This window comes from Xenopus tropicalis, chromosome 3 (assembly GCF_000004195.4).
Source record: "Xenopus tropicalis strain Nigerian chromosome 3, UCB_Xtro_10.0, whole genome shotgun sequence".
NCBI classification, from domain to species: domain Eukaryota; kingdom Metazoa; phylum Chordata; class Amphibia; order Anura; family Pipidae; genus Xenopus; species Xenopus tropicalis.
This window is the reverse complement of record NC_030679.2, coordinates 21,746,081-21,769,545: the sequence shown is the minus strand read 5'-3', so window position 1 is coordinate 21,769,545 and position 23,465 is coordinate 21,746,081. Positions and strand designations below refer to the sequence as shown.

Here is a 23,465-nt window from a genome sequence, read left to right as displayed (position 1 = left end):
ATTATCTGTTGCCAAATCTCCCTGCTCTACTCAGGAATGGCAAAGACCATAGAGGTCATTTACAAATGCATTTGCAAGAGTGAGTGCTTTAAAATAAACACAACAGAGAGAGCACATTGACGTAATTCATAAAACTACTTGTGTCCAAACCCACTTCTGCACGTCCACACGGTGCCAAGGCACCCATTCTGCGTGATGAATGGCAAGTTACTGCAGTTATTGATGTTTCGCAAACCTGGAACTGCTGATAAGAGGGAAACAAAAATAACACTCATAATGCAAAACTCTAATGTACAACTTCATATTTTGTAATAGAATTTGTATATTAATTGCATAACACACTCACTTTCGTATCAAAGGAAAAATTTCCCATGGTATACAGGGCAAATGCATTAACAAGCCGGCACAGCCCTTCCCAAGTTAGTAATGGTGTCTAGACATTTATCTAAAGCAATAATAGGTTTAAGAGGTAGTTTGAGAAATAGGATTTTTTATGGATGATCTATGAATCTGTCAAACAATGCTAACTAGTAACTGATATGTAATTGTTCCTTTACTATCGAAGCCAAAACTTTGCTTATTATGCTTTTGATTTTTTTTGTGCTGTAGGTTATTTTTGGCAGCATTCCCCCCCAGGTACCACAGCTCTGCATCACTAAGCAACAAGAGCAAGTAAAGGACCCAGTTGGGGAAATTATTGCTAATGCTAATAATACCACAAATGTTAATAAAGTTTGTTAAGGGTTGTGGAGGAGAAACCAGAATTGAGGGGAGGGGTCAGATCTACAGCCTTCCATACATTTTATTGAATTTTACAAGTGCAAGTGTGTTATCTGCACTAGCAATGTGGCTGCAAAGGCAAACGCTGGGGGGGGGGGGGTAAAGGGGGGGTGGCATTGCAACAGCCGCCTCAGGGTGACCTCAGGGTGGCTGAGGGGTTCGAATCACCCCTGACCGAATGTAACGGATAACATCACTAAGCACCACTTTTAAGCATATTTTTAAAGAATATTCATGGCTTTTGTATATTATATCATTATAGTAAATAATACAATTAAATTATATATTAATTCTTCTAATTTCAGATGGCCCTGCTTGAGTCCATATATCTAAAGGAACACAAGTCTTTATGAATTAGTAGAAGTTCAAATGCACAGGGCAGATACAACTGATCCTTTCACTCCAGGACTGGGAGGCCACACTAATTTACTATGCAGTTAACTTTACACTGCAACTAATTCCTCTGGGAGAATAAGCAAACATCCACAAATATTTCACCAGTTTCCTTTGCCAAAATGGAAAAAAGATATGTCAAGTCTGTTGGGGTTCCATTTAACCCTCTCATACTATCATGGGAATTTGCCAAACTCTGTTTAGAAGAAATAAAGCCATTCTATACCAAGAGCATCCAGAACGGCATAAATCTTCTTATTGCAGTTCATGACTCAGGGGTTTACTAATTATTTCTTAGCTTTCCCTTGTGGTCCTATGCGCACATATATGACATTCATAAAAGCTCTTGTCCACTCCTTGCACTTTGCTGTAGTTGTGCAGACCGCCAGTATGCCTGCCCATTCTTCTCTGATGAGAAGCCACACTGGACATGGCAGTAATTCCACAGCTGATTGCAAGTTGCAATTTGCTCCCGATACCTATCGACAAAACTGCAAATATACAGTAGCATGTGTTTTGCCACATCTGGGGGTCGGTAGGGTGTGGGGGCATGTGTCTGGGGTGGGTGAATTGGTGTATATGTCAGGGGTAGGTGTCTGGGTGCATTTCTAGGTTTGCATGTGTTGGGGCTGGGTGGGTGCATGTGTTGGGGCTGGGTGGGTGCATGTGTTGGGGCTGGGTGGGTGCATGTGTTGGGGGTGGGTGTCAGGGTGCATTTGTTGGTTTGCATGTGTTGGGGCTGGGTGGGTGCATGTGTTGGGGGTGGGTGTCAGGGTGCATTTGTCATTTGGAGATGTCGGAGGTGGATGGGCTGGAGTGTGTGCAAGACGAGGTTAAAGTTCTGGACAGAAAACATGACATTTTGCACTATTTTTTTTGCAGTTTACTTAGTAACTGTAACTGTCCCTACTTTTGATTTGGCTTGCTCCCTGCACTGGAACCATGTTTTAATAGGAACCCAATAGACGAGTAGTTTGCTCAGCTGCAATTCTTTTTTTCATATGTGCCTTAATGTGATGGGGTACAGGGTGAATGCCAAAAAATTAAATGCAGTGAAAAATGTCTTCCTTTACAGCTTCTCAACGTTTATAAAAACCAATGGGGTGCAAGGCAATGAGGTCCAGCACATTTTAAAACACCCATGTGTGTTAAATGCACCAAGAACAGAGACACAGACAGAGATTCTTGGCTCCACTGGAACCTTTCGTACGAACTCTGAGAAAGATTACCTCTTTCTAGAGGTATATTTATATCTTATTGTCTTATTGATTTACCCCGACCAAAGTGATTGTTACCAAAAGCAACACTGGAAGCAAGTCGGAATATTGATGCTGTTGTTTTAAATTAAAAAAAAAGTGAAATCTATGTGAGCTGACCATTTAACAAAATGCATCAGTAATTTTGGTTTCTTCCCAGACTTTGCAGTTTAAAGGCTGCGTTTCCACACATGGCTAATGCTAATTACTGTAATTCTATATATTCTGCAGAAACCTTTATTATTTTTGTGGTCTCTGATAAACTACAGTGCTCATTGCAACTAGAGATGAGGCAAAGAGATTCCGCAGGTATTGAATTTCAATGAATTTTAGTGGTTTGTGGCCAGGTACCAAAAAATTGCAAATATTCAAAGAATATGTTTCTGTGGCATTCTGCAAAGCATTCCATGAAATGTTTAAAAAAATGTCCAAGGCCAATGGGAATACATGGATTCATCATGTGGTCTTGAATTGCCCTTGATACAGAGACAAGGAATTTGAATAAATACTCAGACCCAGAACTTGAATAGGTGGGCTAATGTCACCTAAACTTACACTATATCGTCATCTAAATGGCTGGCATGACAGTTGCCACGCTCTGTCCAAAAGCAGCGATATTGGCTGGCAACAGCTATTTTAGAGAGGTGGGCACTGTGGAAAGGATAAATAGGAGGCATTCGGATAAATAGGAGGCATTCCCTTCTTTTTGTGAAAGCAACAGCTGAGAGGTTTATTATATAGGCAGTGGTCATCAGAGTTTTGCAGTTTCAGCATCCCTTCTTAGCACTATAGGATAACATTGGTGTATCACTGATTTAGCCATAGTAAAAATATCTAGGTTTTTAACCCCAAATCTTACACTGATGTCCCTGATGTCGGTTGTCGCAGGCGACTAATCTTCCAGCAATGCCATCCCACCGGCTAGAATGAAAATCGCCGGTGGGATGGCATACACGGCGCCACGATTTTCCGAAGTCGCCGAAGTTGCCTTGAGAGGAAACTTCGGCAACTTCAGCAGCGGTGCTGCTTATGCCATCCCACCGGCGATTTATATTCTAGCCGGTGGGATGGTGTTGTGGGGAGATCGTGGGGAGTCGCCCGTGACAATGAAGATTTGTCGCGTGGCGACTAATCTCCCCGTGTGTCACTGCCCTAAGAGTCCTTAACCCTGGATAATACCTCCAAAGAATAATCTGACCCACTATTGCAAAGTTTATTTGTGAATTACTGAAAAAGTAGAAATCAGTTTCCCACAGAAGCTACAGATACCAGGGAAGCCATGGTTAGAATTCTTACCATTGAATTTACAGTTAATGTATAAGCAACAATTAGCCAAATGCACATGGTTGGACAAAGAGGTCTATAGACTGCTTAGTATTTCTCATAGAATTTCCTGTCCCGTTCATTATTCATGAATTCATTTTTTATTTTATTTATATAGCCCCGACACATTTCCACCACAGATAATATATAATTCACATTAGTCCCTGCCCCAGAGGAGCTTACAGTCTAAGGTCCCTATCACATACACACACACACACGCACTATAGTCATTTTAGTCAGAAGCCAGTTAACTTGCCTGTATGTTTTTGGAGTGTGGGAGGAAACCCACGCAGGCACAGGGAGAACATACAAACTCCTTGCAGATTGCAGATAGTGCCCTGGCTGGGATTCAACCGATTCAGCAACTTACCTGGCCATGTATGGAGCCCCCATGGCCAATATCTAGACAAAAAGAGAGATAAAGTCCTCGCTCTGACTTTTTGTATCCCCTACATTGTAATGCGATCACATTAGCATGATATCGCCCACCCAAAATGGGCATTTCAGCATATCAGGGGAGAGATTTGCTTATTTGGTGACCTCACCAAATGAGTGAATTTTACCATGTATGGCCACCTTAATAATAAAGCAAGCACAGCCCTGGCAGCAGCTTGGAAATTTATCTTATTAGATAAATTATTAGATGCATCTGCTTGCATCCCGTCATTTTAGTAGTAAAGTCATTTCCAGCTGATTGGATAGTGCAACCTTTGTATTGCTTGAAAACAAGCTGCATCATAGCGGCTGGATGGAATTTCTACTTTAATTCTTTCGTTTAAGAGAGGGTCAAGTCCAAGATTCTGCAGTTTTGGCCACTGATTGCCTTTTTCTTTAATATATCCTGATCCTGATCCTGAGCAGTAAGCAGCTGTGTACACAGAGATGTGATGAGAGGGTTAAAATTTAGTGGAGGTAGTTAGTTGATGCCTCTGTACACGATGCCTTCTGTACACGTTACAGTTATATAAGCGTATGCTGCCATATTTCTTGCTCCAAATGATACCTTTCATAAGAAAAGTACCTTCAGTGGTCATAAAAGTTTTAAAAACTTTTGTCGTTAAAGGGGTTGTTCACCTTTAAGTCAATTAATTTACTGACTATTTACTGATTATTGACTCTTTCCAGCTTTTAAATGGGGGTCTGACCCCAGCAGCCAAAAAAAAACTATTGCTCTGTGAGGCTACAATTTTACTGTTATTGTTACTTTTTATTACCTATTTTTCTAACAAGGTCCTCTCCTATTAATATTCCAGTCTCTCATTCAAACCACTCCCTGGTTGCTAAGGTACTTTGAACCCTAGCAACCAGATAGCTGCTGAAATTCCAAACTGGAGAGGTGCTAAACAAAGCAAGTGGATCTTAGCATGTATGGCCACCTTTAATGTGTATGGCCAGTTTTACAGTCTGTGGGGAATTTTAGGGCTCTGTCAGCAAGACAAGTAAAATAGCAGTCCCCTTTAATATCGGGCTAATTCAGGCTAATTTGGTCGTTTGGGCCTGGGGCCAAAGATCTTTTCGTTGTCGTAGGACCCAGCTTATCCTGAAAGATCTTTTCAAAGTATGATATGCCCTTAAACAAAATATTTAAGCAATATAATCTAGTTGAAGCTAGAAGGGAAGATGTACCATAAGGACATGTCTTCATACCTGAAAGATGAAGTTCACCTTTCAACTTTTAAGCTATTATAGACAGTCCTAATCAACAATTCATCATTTGTATTTATTGTTTATTTTTTAATTATTCCTCCTATTGTGTATATTGCAAGCCTTAAATTTAAAATGCAATGGCTGTTGGAGTGTCACAAATACAGATTAACTGTGAAGCTTTAATATTATCAGGATTTTGTCCTATTTATATTCCATTTTGAATTTCAAATTGTTGTCTGGTTGCTGAGGTATTTAGGCCATAGCAACCAGAGAACAGCTACATTTCCGACAGACTTACAGCTGTAGAACAAGAATACGGGTCATAACTACCCCCTCAGTTTTTTCCTTCACTTCTAAAAATGCATAGCTAGGCAAAATGTTACTTTTTAATGAGGAAACTTTGAATGGAGCCGGGGGACTGATATTTTGCCAGCTGAAGCTAGATCAGGTTTATTGGGTACAATTATGCAGTAAATGGTTAGGCACTGATTATGTAATTGTTAGATTAATAGGTCAAAGTGTTCACTGAATCAGCATCTTGATCTTAGCAGCCTGTTCCCAGAGTCTTGGAAGAAATACTGTGCAAGTAAATAAAAATGATCTTGTCCTTCTAGTTGCATAGAACAGTAGGGGCAGCTGTAAAAACCACAGAGCTTATGGTCCAGTCAAACAGCTGAGCAGCAGAGAGACTGGCAAAGCTCACAAGATGTTCACTCATGAAATATTTAGCTGACAATGGACCCAGTGATTTACCTAAAGCAGGAAAAAGTCAGAATTGTTCCAGTGAATTCTCTCTGGGATATAATGCCCCATGCCTTCTGAAGATATCCTGTCCTAAATGGAGTCATCTCCATCTGTACTCTGCCCATTGAAGGGGCTCTTGCTCTGAGAGTTTATGGTTAATGTTCTTTCTACTGACTCTGACTACTGACATACTCTCTGATTGCCTCCCCAGATCTGTGTTTCTTCTCTTGATTCTGATCTTTTATTATAACCACAGTATTCATTGAAATACTAGGAAAACTCCCTGTGAGCCAAGGGGTCAGTGGGCCCTCCTGCTTTTAACACTTGGCCTATTTCATTACTATTCCCTATTCCCTATTTTTGTATGCAGACAAAGAGGAGAAATAGATGGAAGGACAGATTAATTTAAGAAAATACATTAGGAGAATAAAGAGGTTGAGTGAGGAGAAGAGTAAAAAATGTTTGGAAAGTGTGTCAATCTATTGTCTAATAATGCAGTGATCCCCAACCAGTGGCTCATGAGCAACATGTTGGTCACCAACCCCTTCGATGTTGCTCTCAGTGGCCTCAAAGTCGGTGCCCATTTTTTAATTTCTGACTTGGGGGCATGTTTTGAAGTCATAAAGACAAAGGGGCACATTTACTAATCCACGAACGTCTGAAAAGCGTCCAAATGCGTTTTTTTTGTAATGATCGGTATTTTGCGATTTTTTTCGTAGCCATTACGACTTGCTCGTAAATTGTCGCGACTTTTCCGTAGCCATTACTACTTGCTCGTAAATTGTAGCGACTTTTTTGTAGCTCTCATGCCGAGTACGAGAGTTTCGGATTCATTCAAGCTTCAGTATCGTGACTTTCCTTGGGCCAGGTTGGAGCTGCAGAGTGCCATTGAGTCCTATGGGAGACTTTCCTTGGGCCAGGTTGGAGCTGCAGAGTGCCATTGAGCCCTATGGGAGACTTTCCTTGGGCCAGGTTGGAGCTGCAGAGTGCCATTGAGCCCTATGGGAGACTTTCCTTGGGCCAGGTTGGAGCTGCAGAGTGCCATTGAGCCCTATGGGAAACTTTCCTTGGGCCAGGTTGGAGCTGCAGAGTGCCATTGAGCCCTATGGGAGGCTTTCCTTGGGTCAGGTTGGAGCTGCAGAGTGCCATTGAGCCCTATGGGAGGCTTTCCTTGGGTCAGGTTGGAGCTGCAGAGTGCCATTGAGCCCTATGGGAGACTTTCCTTGGGCCAGGTTGGAGCTGCAGAGTGCCATTGAGCCCTATGGGAGACTTTCCTTGAGCCAGGTTGGAGCTGCAGAGTGCCATTGAGCCCTATGGGAGACTTTCCTTGGGCCAGGTTGGAGCTGCAGAGTGCCATTGATCCCTATGGGAGACTTTCCTTGGGCCAGGTTGGAGCTGCAGAGTGCCATTGAGCCCTATGGGAGACTTTCCTTGGGCCAGGTTTGAGCTGCAGAGTGCCATTGAGCCCTATGGGAGACTTTCCTTGGGCCAGGTTGGAGCTGCAGAGTGCCATTGAGCCCTATGGGAGGCTTTCCTTGGGTCAGGTTGGAGCTGCAGAGTGCCATTGAGCCCTATGGGAGGCTTTCCTTGGGCCAGGTTGGAGCTGCAGAGTGCCATTGAGCCCTATGGGAGGCTTTCCTTGGGCCAGGTTGGAGCTGCAGAGTGCCATTGAGCCCTATGGGAGACTTTCCTTGGGCCAGGTTTGAGCTGCAGAGTGCCATTGAGCCCTATGGGAGACTTTCCTTGGGCCAGGTTGGAGCTGCAGAGTGCCATTGAGCCCTATGGGAGACTTTCCTTGGGCCAGGTTGGAGCTGCAGAGTGCCATTGAGCCCTATGGGAGGCTTTCCTTGGGCCAGGTTGGAGCTGCAGAGTGCCATTGAGCCCTATGGGAGGCTTTCCTTGGGCCAGGTTGGAGCTGCAGAGTGCCATTGAGCCCTATGGGAGACTTTCCTTGGGCCAGGTTGGAGCTGCAGAGTGCCATTGAGCCCTATGGGAGACTTTCCTTGGGCCAGGTTGGAGCTGCAGAGTGCCATTGATCCCTATGGGAGACTTTCCTTGGGCCAGGTTGGAGCTGCAGAGTGCCATTGAGCCCTATGGGAGGCTTTCCTTGGGTCAGGTTGGAGCTGCAGAGTGCCATTGAGCCCTATGGGAGGCTTTCCTTGGGTCGGGTTGGAGCTGCAGAGTGCCATTGAGCCCTATGGGAGACTTTCCTTGGGCCAGGTTGGAGCTGCAGAGTGCCATTGATCCCTATGGGAGACTTTCCTTGGGCCAGGTTGGAGCTGCAGAGTGCCATTGAGCCCTATGGGAGGCTTTCCTTGGGTCAGGTTGGAGCTGCAGAGTGCCATTGAGCCCTATGGGAGGCTTTCCTTGGGTCGGGTTGGAGCTGCAGAGTGCCATTGAGCCCTATGGGAGGCTTTCCTTGGGCCGGGTTGGAGCTGCAGAGTGCCATTGAGTCCTATGGGAGACTTTCCTTGGGCCGGGTTGGAGCTGCAGAGTGCCATTGAGCCCTATGGGAGACTTTCCTTGGGTCAGGTTGGAGCTGCAGAGTGCCATTGAGCCCTATGGGAGACTTTCCTTGGGCCAGGTTGGAGCTGCAGAGTGCCATTAAGCCCTATGGGAGACTTTCCTTGGGCCAGGTTGGAGCTGCAGAGTGCCATTGAGCCCTATGGGAGACTTTCCTTGGGCCAGGTTGGAGCTGCAGAGTGCCATTGAGCCCTATGGGAGACTTTCCTTGGGCCAGGTTTGAGCTGCAGAGTGCCATTGAGCCCTATGGGAGACTTTCCTTGGGCCAGGTTTGAGCTGCAGAGTGCCATTGAGCCCTATGGGAGACTTTCCTTGGGCCAGGTTGGAGCTGCAGAGTGCCATTGAGCCCTATGGGAGGCTTTCCTTGGGTCAGGTTGGAGCTGCAGAGTGCCATTGAGCCCTATGGGAGGCTTTCCTTGGGTCAGGTTGGAGCTGCAGAGTGCCATTGAGCACTATGGGAGACTTTTCCTTGGGCCAGGTTGGAGCTGCAGAGTGCCATTGAGCCCTATGGGAGGCTTTCCTTGGGCCAGGTTTGAGCTGCAGAGTGCCATTGAGCCCTATGGGAGACTTTCCTTGGGCCAGGTTGGAGCTGCAGAGTGCCATTGAGCCCTATGGGAGACTTTCCTTGAGCCAGGTTGGAGCTGCAGAGTGCCATTGAGCCCTATGGGAGACTTTCCTTGGGCCAGGTTGGAGCTGCAGAGTGCCATTGAGTCCTATGGGAGGCTTTCCTTGGGCCGGGTTGGAGCTGCAGAGTGCCATTGAGTCCTATGGGAGGCTTTCCTTGGGCCGGGTTGGAGCTGCAGAGTGCCATTGAGCCCTATGGGAGACTTTCCTTGGGCCGGGTTGGAGCTGCAGAGTGCCATTGAGTCCTATGGGAGACTTTCCTTGGGCCGGGTTGGAGCTGCAGAGTGCCATTGAGCCCTATAGGAGACTTTCCTTGGGCCGGGTTGGAGCTGCAGAGTGCCATTGAGCCCTATGGGAGACTTTCCTTGGGCCAGGTTGGAGCTGCAGAGTGCCATTGAGCCCTATGGGAGGCTTTCCTTGGGTCAGGTTGGAGCTGCAGAGTGCCATTGAGCCCTATGGGAGGCTTTCCTTGGGTCAGGTTGGAGCTGCAGAGTGCTATTGAGCCCTATGGGAGACTTTCCTTGGGCCAGGTTGGAGCTGCAGAGTGCCATTGATCCCTATGGGAGACTTTCCTTGAGCCAGGTTGGAGCTGCAGAGTGCCATTGAGCCCTATGGGAGACTTTCCTTGGGCCAGGTTGGAGCTGCAGAGTGCCATTGAGCCCTATGGGAGACTTTCCTTGGGCCAGGTTGGAGCTGCAGAGTGCCATTGATCCCTATGGGAGACTTTCCTTGGGCCAGGTTGGAGCTGCAGAGTGCCATTGAGCCCTATGGGAGACTTTCCTTGGGCCAGGTTGGAGCTGCAGAGTGCCATTGAGCCCTATGGGAGGCTTTCCTTGGGCCAGGTTGGAGCTGCAGAGTGCCATTGAGCACTATGGGAGGCTTTCCTTGGGTCAGGTTGGAGCTGCAGAGTTCCATTGAGCCCTATGGGAGGCTTTCCTTGGGCCAGGTTGGAGCTGCAGAGTGCCATTGAGCCCTATGGGAGACTTTCCTTGGGCCAGGTTGGAGCTGCAGAGTGCCATTGAGCCCTATGGGAGACTTTCCTTGAGCCAGGTTGGAGCTGCAGAGTGCCATTGAGCCCTATGGGAGACTTTCCTTGGGCCAGGTTGGAGCTGCAGAGTGCCATTGAGCCCTATGGGAGACTTTCCTTGGGCCAGGTTTGAGCTGCAGAGTGCCATTGAGCCCTATGGGAGACTTTCCTTGGGCCAGGTTGGAGCTGCAGAGTGCCATTGAGCCCTATGGGAGACTTTCCTTGGGCCAGGTTGGAGCTGCAGAGTGCCATTGAGCCCTATGGGAGACTTTCCTTGGGCCAGGTTGGAGCTGCAGAGTGCCATTGATCCCTATGGGAGACTTTCCTTGGGCCAGGTTGGAGCTGCAGAGTGCCATTGAGCCCTATGGGAGGCTTTCCTTGGGTCAGGTTGGAGCTGCAGAGTGCCATTGAGCCCTATGGGAGGCTTTCCTTGGGTCGGGTTGGAGCTGCAGAGTGCCATTGAGTCCTATGGGAGGCTTTCCTTGGGCCGGGTTGGAGCTGCAGAGTGCCATTGAGTCCTATGGGAGACTTTCCTTGGGCCGGGTTGGAGCTGCAGAGTGCCATTGAGCCCTATGGGAGACTTTCCTTGGGCCGGGTTGGAGCTGCAGAGTGCCATTGAGCCCTATGGGAGACTTTCCTTGGGTCAGGTTGGAGCTACAGAGTGCCATTGAGCCCTATGGGAGACTTTCCTTGGGCCAGGTTGGAGCTGCAGAGTGCCATTGAGCCCTATGGGAGACTTTCCTTGAGCCAGGTTGGAGCTGCAGAGTGCCATTGAGCCCTATGGGAGACTTTCCTTGGGCCAGGTTGGAGCTGCAGAGTGCCATTGAGCCCTATGGGAGACTTTCCTTGGGCCAGGTTTGAGCTGCAGAGTGCCATTGAGCCCTATGGGAGACTTTCCTTGGGCCAGGTTTGAGCTGCAGAGTGCCATTGAGCCCTATGGGAGACTTTCCTTGGGCCAGGTTGGAGCTGCAGAGTGCCATTGAGCCCTATGGGAGACTTTCCTTGGGCCAGGTTGGAGCTGCAGAGTGCCATTGAGCCCTATGGGAGACTTTCCTTGGGCCAGGTTTGAGCTGCAGAGTGCCATTGAGCCCTATGGGAAACTTTCCTTGGGCCAGGTTGGAGCTGCAGAGTGCCATTGAGCCCTATGGGAGACTTTCCTTGGGCTAGGTTGGAGCTGCAGAGTGCCATTGAGCCCTATGGGAGACTTTCCTTGGGTCGGGTTGGAGCTGCAGAGGGCCATTGAGCCCTATGGGAGACTTTCCTTGGGTCGGGTTGGAGCTGCAGAGGGCCATTGAGTCCTATGGGAGGCTTTCCTTGGGCCGGGTTGGAGCTGCAGAGTGCCATTGAGCCCTATGGGAGGCTTTCCTTGGGTCAGGTTGGAGCTGCAGAGTGCCATTGAGCCCTATGGGAGACTTTCCTTGGGTCGGGTTGGAGCTGCAGAGTGCCATTGAGTCCTATGGGAGACTTTCCTTGGGTCGGGTTGGAGCTGCAGAGTGCCATTGAGCCCTATGGGAGGCTTTCCTTGGGTCAGGTTGGAGCTGCAGAGTGCCATTGAGCCCTATGGGAGACTTTCCTTGGGCCAGGTTGGAGCTGCAGAGTGCCATTGAGCCCTATGGGAGACTTTCCTTGGGCCAGGTTGGAGCTGCAGAGTGCCATTGATCCCTATAGGAGACTTTCCTTGGGCCAGGTTGGAGCTGCAGAGTGCCATTGAGCTCTATGGGAGACTTTCCTTGGGCCAGGTTGGAGCTGCAGAGTGCCATTGAGCCCTATGGGAGACTTTCCTTGGGCCGGGTTGGAGCTGCAGAGTGCCATTGAGCCCTATGGGAGACTTTCCTTGGGTCGGGTTGGAGCTGCAGAGTGCCATTGAGTCCTATGGGAGGCTTTCCTTGGGCTGGGTTGGAGCTGCAGAGTGCCATTGAGCCCTATGGGAGACTTTCCTTGGGCCGGGGTGGAGCTGCAGAGTGCCATTGAGCCCTATGGGAGACTTTCCTTGGGCCGGGTTGGAGCTGCAGAGTGCCATTGAGCCCTATGGGAGACTTTCCTTGGGCCGGGTTGGAGCTGCAGAGTGCCATTGAGCCCTATGGGAGACTTTCCTTGGGTCAGGTTGGAGCTGCAGAGTGCCATTGAGCCCTATGGGAGACTTTCCTTGGGCCAGGTTGGAGCTGCAGAGTGCCATTGAGCCCTATGGGAGACTTTCCTTGAGCCAGGTTGGAGCTGCAGAGTGCCATTGAGCCCTATGGGAGACTTTCCTTGGGCCAGGTTGGAGCTGCAGAGTGCCATTGAGCCCTATGGGAGACTTTCCTTGGGCCAGGTTTGAGCTGCAGAGTGCCATTGAGCCCTATGGGAGACTTTCCTTGGGCCAGGTTGGAGCTGCAGAGTGCCATTGAGCCCTATGGGAGGCTTTCCTTGGGTCAGGTTGGAGCTGCAGAGTGCCATTGAGTCCTATGGGAGACTTTCCTTGGGCCGGGTTGGAGCTGCAGAGTGCCATTGAGCCCTATGGGAGGCTTTCCTTGGGTCAGGTTGGAGCTGCAGAGTGCCATTGAGCCCTATGGGAGACTTTCCTTGGGCCAGGTTGGAGCTGCAGAATGCCATTGAGCTCTATGGGAGACTTTCCTTGGGCCAGGTTGGAGCTGCAGAGTGCCATTGAGCCCTATGGGAGACTTTCCTTGGGCCGGGTTGGAGCTGCAGAGTGCCATTGAGCCCTATGGGAGACTTTCCTTGGGTCGGGTTGGAGCTGCAGAGTGCCATTGAGTCCTATGGGAGGCTTTCCTTGGGCCGGGTTGGAGCTGCAGAGTGCCATTGAGCCCTATGGGAGACTTTCCTTGGGCCGGGTTGGAGCTGCAGAGTGCCATTGAGTCCTATGGGAGACTTTCCTTGGGCCGGGTTGGAGCTGCAGAGTGCCATTGAGCCCTATGGGAGACTTTCCTTGGGCCAGGTTGGAGCTGCAGAGTGCCATTGAGCCCTATGGGAGACTTTCCTTGGGCCGGGTTGGAGCTGCAGAGTTCCATTGAGCCCTATGGGAGACTTTCCTTGGGCCAGGTTGGAGCTGCAGAGTGCTATTGAGTCCTATGGGAGGCTTCCAAAATCATGCAAAGTCGCAAAGGTTTGCCCGCCGTTTACGAGCGCTCAATACGTAAAAGTCGCAACAATTTATGAGCAAGTCGTAATGGCTATGAAAAAGTCACGACAATTTACGAGCAAATCGTAATGGCTACGAAAAAGTTGCGACAATTTACGAAAAATCGCAAAATGTTCGTTTCCAATCCGATTTTTTCCCATTCGGGATTCGGATTCGTGGATTAGTAAATCAGCCCCAAAGTGTACTGCTAAACAGAACCTCTATCAGTCTGCCAGTCCACATTGGGCTACTTATTAACCAATTTGAGTCCTTATTGGTCACCTACTAGGAAGGTTTTTGTGTTTATGTTGCTCACAGGTAAAAAAGGTTGGGGATCCCTGGTCTAAGGCTAATGCTAGATGAGGCGTAGGGCAGATATTTTCGGCAAGCGGAAAATTGCTTGCTGAAAATACCGACCTACGCCTTCTACATGTGCTTGCACCCAAATTAATGCATATTTCTGCTACATGTGCCTGCACCCGAGCGTATTCCATAAATTCAGGTGCAGGCACATTTAGGAGGGGGCGTAGGACTGAATTTTCAGCAAGCGTTTTTCCGCTTGCTGAAAATATCCGCCCTACGCCTCGTCATCCTAAGGATTTACCTAAGGATTTACTTTTGGTCCCTGGCATCCCAGTACAACCTTTAGGGCAGAGAAACACGGAGCTACTTAGTAGCAGCTACTTGTCACGGCGCCAGAAAATATCCTGCCATAGACAATACTGAGAATTGCCTCTGCTAAAACACACAGAGAGACAATTATCAGCAAATGATCAGCATTGTCTATTTTCGAAGTAGTTGCTACTAATAGCTCCGTGTGTCTTTGCCCTTGGGTCACTGCTGCTAGAAAATGTTAACAGGCTATGTCAGTTAGATAAGGAAAACTATTATGGGATAATATAACGAATGGAAACAAATGTAATAGTGATGCAAAACAAGCAGAACTAGATCATAATAATAACTATGAAACAGAAAACTAAACAATGTGTAAACAGTATTTACCTGAGATGTTAATTAGATTATACATGTTCCAAAGTCATGGGAAACAATAGGTGCAGGCTGCAGATTAGGCAATCTAACTCAATTGTTGGTGAATGAGATGATAGGAACTGCATGAGCAGAATACCTTATTTAAGCATTTACTCAAATTATCCATGACAGTTCTGAGTATTGAACTGCCTGCAATAAGTGGGTTTTGGGTGGATCAGAAAATATATTAGTGTATGGCCATGGCGAGCAGTTTTTTTTTCTTTTTTTTTTAAATGCAGTTGCATCCAAGTCCTTTACAGTGTGCTAGGATTTGGCTCAATGTCTAGTCCATAGTGAGTAAAATTTGTATTTAATATGCTTTTTCATTGTCCAACAAATACAAATGAAGCCACTGCGTTTCACAGAATGAGTATATTGTCCATAGAGTCAGCTACAAAGGTATTGGGTAACAATATCCATTCAGCAGCTGCTATACCTTCTTGCAGTTGCCAAGTATCCAAACTAAACAAAGAATTTGAGCAGAAAGGACAAACTGCAAAATTATTTATTATTAATATTGTTTATTCAATAGTATTCCGCTGTGTTATAGTTTATGCCAATATAGGCAAACTAAATATCAACTAACATCATCTAGGGAAAACTTTAAGCTATAGGAAATGTTCAACTAAAAGGAACAGTTCAGGGTAAAAATGAAACTGGGTAAACAGACAGACTGTGCAAAATAAAAAAATGTACAGTAGTTAGTTAGGCAAAAATGTAATCTATAAGGGCTGGAGTGAGCAAATGTCTAACATAATAGCCAGAACTCTACTTCCTCCTTTACAGCTCTCTAAGCTGTTAGCAGTCAGTAACCAATTAGTGACTTAAGGGAAGGCCACATGGGACATAACTGTTCAGTTAGTTTGCATTTGAATCTGACCTGCGTGGTCACAAACTAACCAAACAGTTATGTCCCATGTGGCCCGCCTAAAGTCACTAACTAAGGCTCTGGCACACGGGGAGATTAGTCGCCCGCGGCAAAACTCCCTGTTCGCGGGCGACTAATCTCCCCGAGTTGCCTTCCCCTGCCATCCTATCGGCGACAATGTAAGTTGCCGGTGGGATGGCAGACGCGGCGGGGCGATTTCGGGAAATCGCCGAAAAAGACTCGCGAGTCTTAGGATGATCCTAAACATATAATTAAAATATAAAATAATAAAAGGAAAAGGAAAGATACTGAGGCATTTTATTGCAAATAGGCAAATAGGATAGCAGTGTAGCCCCCCGAAACGTTGATTTTGTGTGGTACAGGTATGGGACCTGTTATCCAGAATGCTCGGGACCTGGGGTTTTCCAGATAAGGGGTTTTTCTGTAATTTGGATCTCCATGCCTTAAGTCTGCTAAAAATCATTCAAATATTGAATAAACCCAATAGGCTTGTTTTGCCTCCAATAAGGAGGGAGGCGGAGAGATGAGCAAACTGTGCCCTGAAGGATTTTGCTAAGAGCAGGAAGTCTGACACAGAAGGTCATGTAAACAGAATAGACAGATAGACAAGTGGTGTTTCTTTTCACTAAGGACTCAGAGCAGCAGTTCTGTAAGTGTTTATTGCTGTATAGACATAGACCTTTCTGATAAAGCTTATTTAGTTTTTACCTGTCCTTTTCCTTCCTTCAATATATAGATTATGCATATGCATATATAGATATGCAGTTTTAGTTTTAACCTGTGGGGTATAAGGGGTAAACAGGGAAAGTGCTACAGGCATGCCACCAATACTGTAACAGTGTTTGATGATCATAGTTGTTGGTCAGGAAGCCACAGAAATTAACAGAAACTGTGTTGCCTTTTGGGTCCCTTTGTACTAGATACAAATCACTCATCGAGTGAATATGCAGCATACACTTCTGAAATTTATTTGACTGTTAAAAGTGCAGATCTTTTCTTTTTCCTGTTAGGGTTCAATATCTGATGTTGATATGCTCTGCGTAGCTTCTACACACAGTAAACTGTGTTTTTTTTATCATGTTCTGAGAATCTGAGAAGCTAAAGTATCTAAATTGGTAATGAACCTATAGTGTCAGTGATCAATATGGAGATTGGTATGGTTTTGTTTTGTTCTTGAGGCAATGTATTTCAGATGATTTGAAGTCACTTTATGATTCCTTTCCGAAATGCCTCTACATACAAAGTACAAGAAGCATAAAAATAATATTTCAGATTAACCCCAAGAACCACCGGAAGATGGAGACCTTGATTATACTACAGTGTCTTGGTTCTTTGGAGGTGTTTCCTTAGCAATATTAGTAAAGTTGTAAAGAAGTAGCCACTACTTATCTTGTTTAAATTCCTAGTTTGCAGCAGTTTAAATTAACTTGATTGGGATCCCAGAGTAAATGTTTTTGGACAACAACATGTGCTCATAATTACTGCGGAATACTTAACAAGATGTTTCACCCTGGAGAAATTAGGGCAAGGCCTGTCTATTCTTGAGGATACACATATAGCACAGGTATATTGGTCCAAACTGCCTGAGACGTGAGAACTTTATTTGAGATACATATAGATGGTGATTTTTTATTTATTTTGAACACTGGTAAGCAGTGCTGTTGCCAAAGATAGAAAAAAAAACCCAGCTCCACCAAATCTCATTCTACAGCTGCAAAGAATAAGTTGATTTTACTGTCTAGCTGCAACATGACTACTGCAACATCAAAAGAGGAAATAGATGTAATTCTAGATCTGATTAATACTTTCCAGATGTAGTGTGCTCCCAAATCTGTTACTGCATATAGGCATTGAGCACCTTGTACTGAAAGGGCTCTAAAGCCTCCAGAAATCTACAGAGCCTTCCAACACTACAAATAAGTCAAGAACCCACCCATTCAAGTGCTTCCGGATCCATGGTTTACTTTTCCCAGGGTCGGACTGGCCTGCCAGACTATCAGATGATCTTCAGCAGAAATCTTGTAAATTATGTTCTGTACCAGCCCAAGGCAACCACAGCCCTTTAGCAGGGAAGATCTGTGCCTCTGAAGTAGCTCCCCATTTTCTTTTCTGCTGATTCACTGTACATACTCTGTGCTGCTTGCAGTCTATGAGCTTAGGGATCAACTCATATGTATAGGTGGTTTCAATAGGTAATTAGACCCGGTGCAAACATTGTGACCATTATTAAATTACCCCATATCATTTTGAGGGTACAAGGTACCTTTTTAGCTGCTACCTTTTATGCCTAACTAAAAGTACAATATCAAGATGTCAATAATTGCCCTCCATTGTCACAACATACAACATATGGTAAACATATGGTAAACTATGTCAAATATCAATCTTTGTTACTTGCCTGCTCTTAGTAAATGAGGATAGACTATGTTAAATTATAAGCCTGGCTCAGTCATTCATTTGGGTCTTGCTTATTACTTTTGGTGCTAAAATTTACTAGTACAGTTGGCACCAGCACTCAATTATTGTAGATCTCTGCCTTCATTTTCTAACTTGGAGTACTCTGGTCAAAGCTAATGGCTAAGGGGTAACATCACTGGTGCAATATAACACCTATATTAGTAAATCAGCCCTTAATGTAAAAAAGGGTCCTATCCTATTAGTTAGGAATAACTCCAGGAGGAAACAAGAAACTTAATATTTTTATCTCTTCTACAAACAAATGTAAGCCATTGTTTGGCAACTAAGGGTGGCCATACACGATAAGATCCGCTCGCTTGGCGACATTGCCAAGTGAGCGGATCTTCTCCCGATATCCACACCTATGGGTGGGTGATATCGGGCTATATCGGATAATCGAATTAGAACAATGGGTATAGGCGTCCATCGGTTAGGGGGCTGGAGAGGTATAATACAGATTTAACAAAGCATTTCAAATAATTATGTGACCTCATATGTGATAGAAAATAACAGCAGTATTTAAATATGTTTTAACATTTGGAGTTCTAGTACACAGAAAGACAGCATGTCTTTTAAAAAGCGTTGACCATCACCTCTGTTCTATATAAGTCCCTGTGTGCATCTTTCTAGGTGGCACAAAACTGGGTTTGCATTTTGTGCCTGACTGATCAAGGGTCATAAGGTGCACTGTAAAAATGCATGTGTCATGTGTAAATCTAGCGAAAAAGTGGGATTTTAAGACTAAGTTCACGCTGAAATAATGGCTTACAGACATGCTCTTCCTCTGTTTCTGTTGCTGTCATTTGTTGCAATCTGAACTCCTGCGGATCATATACTGGAAATGCTCTATAAAAAGAGTTAAACTCTGACTTTTACAATACAAGGATAGACCATTAGTCAATAGGGGAAGACAAGGCTCATAAATGAGCAGAAGAGGGAGGGTACCCGAGAACTGCAGGGCTGCTAACATTACATATATAAAAACAATACTACTGAATACGTAATTAACCTAAGTAACTTTGTAAGTAACTAACTAATTTGTCTTGTTTCGTTATATGAAAACTCATTTGAGTGCTGTCACAATCTATGAATGAATATATATATATATATATATATATATATATATATATAAATCTTCGCAGGTAGTGACAGCACTCACAGTAATTTGCACACAAGGTAGTAAAGTGAAAATAAAAATTGAGGTTTATTCAGTCCAGTGTTTCAGTTCCCAACTGGAACTTTCATCAGAGTTAGGAAGTGAAACGTTGGACTAAATAAACTTCAATTTTCATTTTTAACTTGCTACCTTGCATGCAAATTCCTGTGAGTGCTGTCACTACCTGTGAAGATGTCTACTGAAATACTGCATTGGCACCCAGGTATTACCTCGCGCTAAAGGTGTGCTGCTTACCGGCTGTCTATTTATATATAAATATACATACATACAGGTATATGAAACATGAAACGGCAAGGAATTCCATGTCTAGATAAGCTTAGTGACCATTTGAAATAGCAGATTTGAGTCCCTTCTAGAAGCTAAGAAAGTGTCCTGAAAGAAGTTTACATAAGTAGTGAGCTAGGACTTGTTTTGGGGAGTACCACCAACTAGTGGGGCTATTATCCAAGAATCCTTGCATTTACCTAGAAACTGGTATCCTCCTAAGAATCCCTTTGTGCTGTAGCAAACAGCTCCAATTATACTGTATCACTGCTGCTATTATGACTAGTTCTTGTTCAATAACCTTTAGCCCATGGGTTAAAGAATTCCTGCAACTTACACAATTCCTGCAGTAAAAGATATGCAATATGTTATATACACACATTAGATTTATGGTATATCTTTGTGCAAACTTACATAGGGGAAGTTTTATTTACAGCCCTGTTTAGATTCCCCACTCCCCAAAACATTATGCCCCATGGACTACAAGACTTTCTAGCTTCTTGTATCAGGATTAAAGGAACAGTAACACCAAAAAATGAAAGAGCTTTAAAGTAATAAAAATATAATGCACTGTTGCCCTGTACTGGTAAAACTGGTGTGTTTGCTACAGTAACACTACTATAATTTATATAATAAGCTGCTGTGTAGCCACGGGGGCAGCCATTCAAGCTGGAAAAAAGGAGAAAAGGCACAGGTTATATAGCAGATAACAGATAAGTTCTGTAGAATACAATAGTGTTTTATCTGTTATCTGCTATGTGCCTGTGCCTTTTCTCTTTTGAATGGATGCCCCCATGGCTACATAGCAGCTTATTTATATAAATTATAGTAGACTTTCTGAAGTAAACACACAGCTTTTACCAGTGCAGGGCAGCAGCACATTATATTTTAGTTACTTTTATACAATTTCATTTTTTTGGTGTTACTGTTCCTTTAAAACACAATAGGAGACATATGGGAGATGATGAATTTAGGTGTGGCCAACCAGCCTAAGCTGATGCATTAAAATGTATGACCAATATCTGAACATTCGGTGTAAGACAACTCAAACCTGAACGTGTTTGGGCAGCTTAAGAGACAATGTTGCAAAAGATACATATACAATTAATAGCAAAATCTGGTATATTGACTTTTTAACTTCTTGATAAAAATCCTGTTGTTGGTTTATCGCCCTGTTTCTCCAAAGTAATTACAAAGTCCTTCAGTCTCAAAAGATTTCATGGGGAATGTCTTTAACCAGAGCTGTCAACCAACCCCATGCCATGAGGGAGATAACGATCCACTCAAGGCCTTATTTCATGTTATCATTTAGTGTGAAGTGGAATTTAGTCCTAAAAAAATAGGACTGGATCATTATCTCCCTCATGACATGGGGTGGGTTGACAGCTCTGGAGTTCATGTAAATTAAACAAATGTTGCACTGTTTTTTTAGATGGCACAAACCCACCTCCGCTCATTACAGGAAGGTAAAAATGGTGCCTGGTGCACTGGGAAGTACAGTAGAAATGACAGAGCATGAACAACATTCCTAGTGCACACAACACTGCAGGCTTTCTTTGCACCTAGGCTGGTTGTGTGTCCGACAACCTGGAGGTTTGTTCCCAGTGGAAATGAAAAGCTTGTCAGGATGTGCTTTGGGTGGCACAGTGTTTCTCCAGATGCCTCAGGTCAGTGATCGCCAACCAGTGTCTCAGGAGCAACATGTTGCTCACCAACACCTTGAATGTTGCTCAGTGGCCTTAAAACGGGTGCTTATTTTTGAATTTCTGGCTTGAAGACAAGCTTTAGATGCAACAAACCACAAATGCTGCCAAACAGAGCCTCCTGTAGACTGCCAGGCGACATTGGGCTACCAATAGCTAATCACAGCTATAACTGGCAGCTCCATGAACTTTTTGCATGCTTGTGTTGCTCTCCAAACTTTTTTTAACATTTGAATGTGGGTAAAAAACATTGGGAACTCCTGCCTTAGGTCTTTCTTCAGCTACAGCTAGAAACTTACTGTACCACTGACCAAACACTGGAAACTTTCATTTCATAACTTATTAGTTCCATGAGCATCAGCTTGTAGGGTGTTTTAGCAAAATGAAAACGCTGAATCCAAGGTTGGCTTCTTTCCCAGAAATTCAACCATGACCAAAGCAGGCTGCTACTTTCAGATGCATATGCAGCACCAATTTCAGGTCCTCTAACAATGCTTCTGATTATATTCATCTTCATTATATGTATAAACCTCATGAAAGTTATCATCTTTATTACACATATTGGGAGAAGGTAAGGTTGGATCTCCCCTTTTACTCAATAGACTTCTAAAGGTAACTTTTCGGCAGGGATACATAGGGCACAGTTCATTTTTGTTATCACATGATTTCAAACAAGCTCCTACAGCTTTATCACGCTCTGTTATTACCAGAATGGTGAGGTCACTGGCCAAACAAAAACAATTACTGTCAATTAATGTCAATTAGCTGTGTATATACACAGTAACAGCAGAAGTGTCTGCGAGTCTCGCATTGTGTCTGCTGAGACCATCCAAGTGCTAGTTAGGGAAATTCCCCCCAACTGTACTTGTTAACAACACGCTGGCTTATTTACAGTCTAAAGAGATATTTTTTGTGCTATGAGAAGTATCTCGATCATTTCCAGCAGAACAGCAGGTACCCCATAGGACCTATGTATAACACTGGCATCAATGCAGTAATGTAACTATCAACAAACCATCCTATAGCGAATGGATAGTAAGCATGCCTTTGTTTCTGTGCTTTTGAACAGCTCCATGGTATTCCATTTATAGGCTTTACTTGCCATATATTGCACAGGAATAGCAAACAAGTATCCCCAGTAAAAGTAAAGTTGACAGACTTTCTCTTCAATGCCAGACACCAAATATAAATCCTTTTATAAGTACTGCAAACAAGTAAATATGCAGCACATATGGCGTCATTATTATCTGCTGCAGTTCACACAGGTAATAACATCATGAACAGCTGCAGCTGCACAAGTAATACAATGAACTGCTGAAACTGTACTCCCCAGCACCAAGCTGCCTGGTTGCTATGGTACATTGGACCCAAGCAACCAGATACTGTCTGAAATTCCAAAACTGCTGAACAAAATACTGAATAGTTCAACTACCAGCATGCAAAATAAAAAACAAAGACCAGTTGCAAATTGTCTCAGAATATCTCTGTCTACATCATACTACAATTTATTTAAAGGTGGACTATACCTCTTTAGGGGCGTAGTGTACATTTCTGGCTACTGTGTCACCCCAAAATCACAATAGTGGCTATTCCATTCAGATGAATGTCTTTCCTGCAGCTAAATTGAATCTAAATTGCTGTTCTTAAGTAGATGGAGTGAATAAAGAAGTCTAAAGCATTCTACTGCATGTACAACTATTTACTTGTGTAAACGCTTCTTGAAAAAAAAATGCAGAATATGAAAATTATTTCTTTATATACCTTATTTCTTGGCCTAAGTATTAACCAAAAATACCATCAAAAAGGGAAAGAATAAAAAGCCACCTACTATATATATGTGTGTGTGTGTGTGTGTGTGTGTGTGTGTGTGTGTATATATATATATATATATATATATATATATATATATATATATATATATATATATATGGAACAGTTTCCAAGGTAACACCATAAGAGCCCTCTGCCATAAGTACACCTGTGCCCCCCCATCCCCAATGCACCCATTGAATACACAGACTGGGAGTGCAGGAAAATTTGATTTTTTTAATCCCACCTAATTACTTTGTTCAGTTACATATTGCTTACAGCAGATATGTCACACTTGTGTTCTTCCAGTTGGTACCAACTACAATTCCCAGCATCCCCTGCTAGGAGCTGTACTTCCCAACAGCTGGATGAAGACGAGTCAGACGCCCACCAGTCATTGGGCTGCAGCCAGTTCCAACGAGCAGCACAGAAACTCCCATTCATTTCTACATCGCTGGCTTTGCCCCCAGACTGCATCTGGGAGATTGTCTGCAATTAATGCCTTGCAGAACATTGCACAGCCTCCTATACAGAAAATATCAACAGGACTGGAAAGTATTTCTGAGTAACTTTAAGAGAAAGAACATTCAATAAACATCTATATAGGAAGCTGAGCTCTTCAACAAGTATTCACAATGAAACAGTACAACACTTTCCATTATAAAGAGCTGAGGAATTTAACATTGCTTATATAGAATATAT

The 23,465-nt window shown here is 44.5% G+C and overlaps 1 protein-coding gene across 3 annotated transcripts in view; it reads right to left on the bottom strand.

Annotated features, from left to right (window-relative positions):
• Positions 1 to 23,465, bottom strand: part of synpo (synaptopodin) — an 80,284-nt gene that overhangs the window by 56,392 nt on the left and 427 nt on the right. Inside the window, exon 1 of one of the 3 annotated variants that reach the window (XM_004912772.4) lies at positions 4,123 to 4,218. The exons of the other annotated variants lie outside the window; for them this stretch is intronic. The gene's annotated coding sequence lies outside the window, so the exon portion shown is untranslated. Of the gene's footprint in view, positions 1 to 4,122; positions 4,219 to 23,465 lie in introns of those variants that run through there. 3 annotated transcript variants of the gene reach the window in all.